We start from the raw sequence: 8,140 nt of genomic DNA, 5'->3' as shown, positions 1-8,140 counted from the left end.
GCTAGGGAACAACCTGCCACCAACCCCGAAATTGCGGGAAGAGTTGCCCCGTCTGAAGCGGGCCTATACTCAGTTTCATACATAGTGTGCAACGCAGTCAAAGCTGGCGCACCGGTTTGCAGTGCTGACTGTGCCTTCGTTCGCCCTATTAAATAGTTTGTCCCCTGCAAAAAAATTTTAAAAAGTCGAAAAATGTGCCTCCTCGGGGCTAGTAACTGATGGTGGCGTTATGATTTCGACGGAGCACAAATGTTTTTCAATAAAAAGGAAAAGATAATGTAAACCACTTCAAATTATATTTGTTTTCGTCCGTGCAGCAGCCGTTGCGGGTTTGGGGGTTGTGTGGCACTGGCTTGTTTTGAGAAGATGGCGTCTTACGCAACAAGCTCAAGTACCTCTCCTGCTCAGATATTTTCGAAGATTCGTTTTGCAAAAATCTTGAAAGAGTGCAAGCAGATGATCGCCAATGTGTACGCAAGTACAAGAACACGCCCCCTGGAGAATTCGGTCGTGAAGTCCTGGAGACGGCCAGTAACAACACAGGAGTGTGCACCCGTACTGTCGTTAAAGGGACCTTGAAATTACCTTTTTACTTTTTCCAGATAAATTTTACATTAAACCGTCAATGTTCACTGAATGGCGAACAGGCATCCGTTTTCGTCTCGGTTTATTAACTTCGACACAAAAAATTAATGAAATATCGACTTTTTCTTTCTCTCCAACTGACCGCAAAACAAGCCGTGACGTACGCTGTTTCCGGAACCGGAAGTTCTCTCGGCAGTAGGAGAATGGGAGCGTTAGCGACGACGAGTTGGGGTGCGCCGGTAGGTTTTACTGCGCTGATGTAACCGACGTATTTTCTGAATCGGCGCCTCTCATCGCCGCATCGCAGCTGAGCGAAATTCAATATGTTGCGCTACAGCGACAGCATGGGACTAGTCCCATATGCCAGTATGCCTGTTGGGAAGTGCAGCGAGTCTTCCGGTGAAGACTCCAGAAGTCAACCCAACTATCATTGTTGGTAAAAGGCGGCCAGCGTCAGTCGTTTGCAAAGCGACGTAGATGGAAACAAATTGCCGCGGCGTTTTTCGCGGCCTCGGAGATGCAGGAGCGAGCCGACGTTAAAAAAGATATGTTTGAACTAAGAGTGTCAGCAAGAGCCACGTAAATACCTGTTCACACTCGGAGCGGACGCGCGCATTTGATGGAAGTGCTATATTCGCGCTGTTGGTAAGCGCTTCGGGACCGATCTTTTACGATTGTAACTCGACACTGACGCGACACTCGGCAAAGAAAGGTTATAGCTCGACAGTGACGTGCAGTCTGTCAGAATAAAAATGGCACACCAATAACAAAGTGTAGATACGTGTTACGAAGGTAATCCATACGGCGTTTATTTCAGCTCTATATCACACAAAACAAGAAGATAGAATCGACGAGAGTCCCTTTTCGACGAGTGTTCGTCAACACTGCCTCGGAAAACAAGGGGAATTGACCTCACCTCTTAATCTAAAATTGAGGTCAGCGATCAAACTATAATACGAGAAGGGTCCGCAAGGGTAGCGCGGGCATATTCCATTCAGCACGCCAGCCGGTCGTAGGCAGACGGTCTTGCGACGAAGCAACGCTGCGCCGAGTCGGAGTGCCTGCTAGGCCTATATTCTGAGCAGCTCGCTTCGTCGGAGTCGCTTTTCTCGGGTGTTTGTGGATCCACCGTTCTTGTTCGCCGTGGTCTGTTTTAAGTACTTTTTTTCTTGCTGCTTGAAGTCGGCACGCGCGAGAAGAACACGTAGAAAAATAAACGTTCAGTCAGTCGGAGTTTTGAGAGGAAGGAAATCAAAGGAAATAAACGTTCGCCGGTCGTTGCGGTCGTCGCGACCCAAGCTGCCCTACTGCGCACGCGCAGTAGTTGCTTCGTTTACCACACGATAGATGGCGCTTAGCTCTCAGCATGATCAAATTTGGAAATTTTCGCCACACATCTCTAATTATGCTACAAAATCTGGATCTGAATATTATTTAACAAAACTTTTAGGAAACATTCGCCGGCTATTTATTGTTTACGATCGCGGTGCTGGTGAGGTAGGCTTACCCAATAGGCGACGTGGATTCGGCTGACGTGCTCCGTTTCCGCGGATGCATCGTAGTAAAAGAAGGCGCAGAAGAGTCCAGTTTTCTTTTAAAAGTTCTATAGCAAATAATTTTTTTTGGCTCCCTATTTTTGTGGTTTTGTGTTTCTTTTCACACCTTTTACGACGCGCGGTGGATGAAATTCGATTTTAAAATCATTTCATGGTCCCTTTAAGTGCAAGGCGCAGTGCCTATCTGGAAAGGTGGCGTCCCCGAAGCGAAGACCTCGCAAAATGAAAGTTTCGAGCACGGGGACCGTCAAGCATGATGAGTTCACACACGCCATTCATCTGAAGGTGCCTCGCAAGTACTCTGAGAGGGAGATTCCAACCCTTGACAGCTATTTCAAAATAAATTGTACAGGCTGCAACTACTGTGGATGAATGTCTTATTATAAATTTTGGGACAAAGCTGCTATCAGGGCGATTCCTCATTCCACACTGCACGAAAGAAAAATATAACTCTGTGCCGGAGGCAAATAACACTTGCAAAGCGGCAGAGCAGATGGTAGCAATCTGGCTCCTCGGCGACTTATAAATAAAAAGCAAGAAAGGAGGAATTGAGATACGCACTTCGGCAATGCGCACAATCTTGCACAAAAATTATGTCTAAAAAAAAAAAAAAAAAACTTTGTGCGCGTCAAGTGGGTTTATACCACCGCCACTGAGAGGTCAGTATCACCAGAGCAGTGCCTTCTACCACTCGTCCACGAAACGCGCGGAGTAACGCATTTTTTTATTCTATTTTTTATGCGCACCACTTCAGTACCTTTGACAGCGTTGCACGCTATGTATGAAATGGAGTATAAGACACCCTATTGTCTTGTACAGAGACCATTTACGAACGCTTGGGTGTTTAAACGATGTACTACATATTTTAGAAAAAAAACAAAACAACATCGGGTGTTTAAACATTGTATTAACATTTTTTTCAAAAGAAAAAAAGCACCAACAACAGAAAAACACATTTTAGAGGGAAAAGTTAAGGAAAGGGAATGTACCATTATGCTCAGTGAAGCTCGGTGACAAGACTCGGACTCGAGCAGGAATGCCGTTATCCTTCGTGTAACCCCATGAGACTGTCTTGCTGCATTTGCTGGGGTTTACCTAACTGAGGTGCCTGAACAAAAAGTAGAAGAAACACATGTCCATAACACTTATTACTCACAAGAAAATTTGTCAACGTCCAAAATGACCAATGGAGAAAATTATGCGAGACATTTTTCGGCCGCGTTGGCCGAGTTTCTCGTGGCCAATGTTTCATTGCAACTCTAATTGTAGTGAACAATTATAGGGTATATTGCAAAGAAAGTGCCACTTCGTTTTGTATGAAACTACACCACACAAAACGGCACTCTAATACAGTATGTTGAGGTACCTCTGAACAAACTCCAGGGTTTCATGCCGCCTCCTTAAGATACCCGATGTTGAACATGAAATATGTGCACCAAGGAGTGAGCAAACAGTGACTTCCAATTTGTCTCAAACACCAGCGACATGTCGACAAGATGTGCAACGTGTAGAAGGTCGTCTAGAAGTGCGCCAAGATGAAAAAGCAAGATGTAACGATATCAGAATAAGATCACAGCAAAGAGACACAGTTGTAAGGAGACTCTACCATGTTGAGACAGTAATCGGGAGTCAACCAACGTACAGCCGCGATTTACTTTGCGTTAAATGAGGTGGAAAACAACAACAAAAAAAAAAACACTTTTTTTTTTTTTTTTGTTTCCTTCTTACATTATTTGTTGAGCGCAGCCGGTAGCAGAGCAGTTGGGCGGCGTCACGAAAATCCGACTGACTCGCTAGCGTTTCTCAACTTCGTTCGGCGCCATTCGGCACCACAGATCAGTGGTCGGCACTCATAGTCTACCAGGGAAGAAAAAAGTACGAGCTCAAAGTCGAGCGTCGATCGCGACTTTCGTAAAGAGAAGCTTTGGTAACACTTCGGCGACTCGTCAGCTTCAAACAATGCCTGTTCGAACGAGCCCAACGAGCCTTTGCGCCGGCAAGCACGCTGGGAGCCGGGGGGCTGGAGGTTGAATATCCGAAAGAGACAATACGCTGGTTTTTACGTCTATTTGGCACATGAGATAACAAGATAGCGAAGCTAGCCGAGCGTGAACACTGACTGACGTTACATCGGAGTACACGCAGTCGAAAGAACGCCTGCAAGAGAGCACAGCCAGAGGCTTTCAACAGGGGACACGTGCGTTAAAATAAGCTGCGATTTCAAAACATCATGTCTCCTTTCTCTCCTTCAGTGTTCACTTTGATCTGTGTATACAAAGCACTCAATGCTGCAAGCAATAAAGTCGTGTATACGTACCTTTCGAAGCGATTGAAAGCGCGTTGGTTTCACTTGGAGCCCACAAGCAAAGTGCGCGACGAACTTGACGAACCTGCCGGGTCGGTCGCTGCGCAGTTGGCGTCAACGGCTCGGCCAGGCTTGGCTCGGCCGCTGGGGCGGCTGGGGCCGCTGGGCTCGGACGGCGGCTCGCTGACTCGATGGGCTACAGCCTATTCTCCATGGCTACAGCGGCTACAGCGCAGGCAGCATATGGTAGGCAGCGCATGCGCGCAGGCTCACCGGCTCGCTGGGCTCGCGGCGAAGCGAACTGCCTACTCCCTCCGAACGCTCCAAAGCGAACTGTTTCCGCAGCTCGAGCTTTCGCGCGCGCGGGTTGACAATGGAAACTTGCCTTCTCAAAAAAAAAACGAGTCTGTAACGTATCGTTTGATGGCGCAAATGCACGTAGTTTTCACGTCGTTTTTTACAGTTTGTGCATCTCGCGAAACAGGCGATGAAGAGTGGTGGGTGAAATGTGCTCGCATGTGGTCGTGGATTTTGTGTACGACGTAGGATTACCCAGAAAGGTGGGTCAATATCGATAAATATGCGGGTAAGAAGCAACTACATGCACGTGATGTTATCGTGCGAATTGACATTGTCACGCATCGTGTTCGATTTGGGTTTCAACACAGGGAACCTAACTTTTGTTGCATTACAACAACTGCAATAAACATTTGTTTGAAAACGATCACTCCAATAAGCACGTCGTTATTGGGCTTTCTCAATAAAAGGTAGGTCGCGGGTGTTCCACCTAGTTATTCTGAATGGTTTGGTGGTTGTCTAGCATTTCAAGCGCGCGAGGCTGTCTGTACTGTGCGCCGTACCAACAGCCGTACGTAGTATACTTGCGCTTTCGATCCATGTGAATGTGTTTGCAACGCGGAACTTTCGTGTTTCTGTGTGCATCCACCTCCAATATCGTTCTCTCTCGTATTGCCGTATGGTAACTCCTGCTGTTTTACGATATCATTCACGCGATGTCGAATATGTGGGCATACCGATATCCGCATGTTGCTTCACGGACGTTCAATATTGTGTTACGTTTCCTCTTAGTCCGCGGTTGATGCCGACGTAATTCATGTTGGTAACTTGGAATTCGTTCTGAGATTTATGCACGCGATACCATATTGTATTCTTTCTGGGCCCGTGATCGACGAACGATATTTATATTTCGTGTGGCCAGTGTGGCCGCACAGTATGTCCATGTCGGTCCCCAATATGCACGCGATGTCATATTCTATTCCAATAACCGTAAGTTCTGTCGGGATATTGTGCTTCGATATCGTGTTGTATACCAATAACCGCAAGTTATATCGGGATATTGTGCTCCAATATCCTGTTGTATACCAATAACCGCATACTATATCGGGTTATTGTGCTCCGATATGAATTCACATCGCGCGTATTGGGTTAATCGGATAACAATAAGTTTTTATTGGTTTCCACCAACCTCAGTGGAATACAATATTTCCAATAAGCCGAGTTCATATTGGCCTTTTTCAATAGGGATGGGTCGGACATAAATGGTTGCTATGAACTGCCCTATACATTTACACATTACCTGATATCATCAAAAGAGTAGAGTAGCGTAGGGCTGCACTGCACCAATTACGTCTTTGCAACCAATTAATAGTTGGCATTTATTTGTTTATTACTATTGGCTATTATTCTTTGACAGAAAGAATAACCGGGCGAGTTCGTACGGTGGTAGTCTTTGAACTCCATCAAATATTCAGGTTTGACATTAGTTAAAGGGGCCCTCCGGATCGTTATGCGATGATCTATTTATGGCGGTAACTCAATCTACAGGCCCTAAGGATCCTAAAAATCATAAAATTACGGTCATGCGCGGCGGATTTCTCTACTAAAATTGCTATCAAAGTCCACGGCACGCCTCCCTTTCTGAGATGAGCCCGGAAAACGGGAGGCGCATCTCTTTACGCGTCAGCCAATAGCAGGCGAAGGATTCCGGCGTCACTGCGCGTCACCAACGCGGCCGACCGCCGACCCGCGGAGGAATCTCTTGAACACGCGCGGACCGTCGTCAAGGGGCCCGGACTTTGTGCTCGGCAGTCGTCGTTCGTCGCACCGCACCGTCGCGCTGCTACTGCAATACGCAGTCGCATTCCACAGATGACAAGGAAAAGTTTGACTCGTTGACGTGGAAGGATCGCAAAGCTGGCTTCGGAGTCGGGATCCACGGAAAGGAGGATCATGTGTCCCGCAAACGCACGCCTGCAGACGCCCCGGGAAGCAGACGAGCCGACGCGCCGACGCATCGCCCACACACTAAAAATTTCAACACCCATGTTCGTGTTAAAAGGGTGTTTTTCCGAGCTCACACCCTTCCTACACCATTTTTACATGATTTTTGAATATTCAAGGGTGTACGGAAAGGCCTACACCCTTCGTACATCCTTTTTACACCCTACGGCTACCGAAATCGTGTTAAGAGGGTGTTGCGGTGGTACACCCATGATTTCCGAATCGTCGAACTCGGAAACCGCCGAATTGCAGACATACGCACCGACAGCAGAAGTCAAGAAGCAGCCTGCTCAATTTAGAGGATTTCGTGAAGTTCAAGTAAGCACAACGGGCAGCTGACATCCAAGCCAAGCCAACGCTCAAGTTGTTTTCAAGCCAGATGAATGCCGGCGTTGTGTACAAGCTCCTTGGTTGTTTACGTGCAAGCGACCACGAAAATATCATCGGTTACTCACGCACTTCTGCTCAGAATGGTGAGACCACATCGGTTCTATTATGATACATTCCGTATCACCCTGAGATGTACTAAAGCGAAGGCTAGACGTGCGAGACGGTTCGGGCTCACAGCTTTACTGTGAGCCTGTACCGTTAAGGTCGGTTCCGACACTTGCGTTTGAGTGTGTTTGTCTGCGTTGCGTTTAGAACCGAAAACGAGTCACCGGCACATCTGTGCTTCGTATGAAGCGTGGATTCCAATTCAAAGAATCATCTTGGCATGCGATATAAGCAGCAGGGATGTCCTGGTTTCTCGCAGCCGCAACGCGGTCAAACGCAACTGTTTGAACCAGGCTTTACGTGGTTGTCCTGGGCTTGTCCCTCGCGCTTTATCCTTTCGATTTTAAGTATTCATTTTCAACTCGCTCGCTTTTACCAGTACTAGTAGATACTCAGGCTGCACGAGGGTTCGTGCAGTGCGACCATCTAGCGATGCTATGAGCTTACATGTGCTCGAGCCTTGGCTTTAATGCATCTTAGTGGGGAAGGCAATCATCGGGGATATATGACACACGATGATGCCAAGTCTGTTCACGGCGGACTCTCGTGCTGTTCTGATTGGAGGAGAAGGGGCGTGTAAAAAATTGGCAAATGGAACATGGTTAGCGACAGCGCAAATATATGTTGGAAAAAGTTCAGAACGTTAAAGTGCAGCAGCCTGAAACTTTGGAGTTAAGCAATTAGAGAATCATTTGAAGACATCTTTAGAGGTTCAGCCTTCTCTCCCCCCACACCAATATCGAAGGCTGCTAGGATATTGGTTCAGGCTAAGCCCTCTGTCTTCCAGTCAGCGAACTCGAGCCGTTCCACCTGACCTTGTTATTTCATAACAGATATGTTAGAAAATGGAATGCAGATTTTCTTTACACGGCCAAAACCTAAAGTGTTATCAAATAAT

At 47.0% G+C, this 8,140-nt stretch overlaps 1 long non-coding RNA gene across 2 annotated transcripts; it reads right to left on the bottom strand.

Moving 5' to 3' along the window:
- Window positions 1-3,110: 3,110 nt before the first annotated feature.
- Window positions 3,111-4,498, bottom strand: LOC121835928. Of its 2 annotated transcripts, XR_006077713.1 has the most exons (4): window positions 4,459-4,498; window positions 3,870-3,998; window positions 3,508-3,660; window positions 3,111-3,249 (listed from the first exon to the last, which is right to left on the bottom strand). It is a non-coding gene; the product is annotated as an uncharacterized LOC121835928 (long non-coding RNA). The 2 variants fall into 2 exon arrangements; XR_006077712.1 differs by lacking the exon at window positions 4,459-4,498 and having other exon boundaries at window positions 3,870-4,037.
- Window positions 4,499-8,140: the final 3,642 nt, after the last annotated feature.

Source organism: Ixodes scapularis, unplaced genomic scaffold (genome assembly GCF_016920785.2).
Source record: "Ixodes scapularis isolate PalLabHiFi unplaced genomic scaffold, ASM1692078v2 PGA_scaffold1__304_contigs__length_218370807, whole genome shotgun sequence".
Classification (NCBI taxonomy): domain Eukaryota; kingdom Metazoa; phylum Arthropoda; class Arachnida; order Ixodida; family Ixodidae; genus Ixodes; species Ixodes scapularis.
Note: the sequence above shows the minus strand (reverse complement) of the source record. Positions and strands in the feature narration are given on the sequence as shown.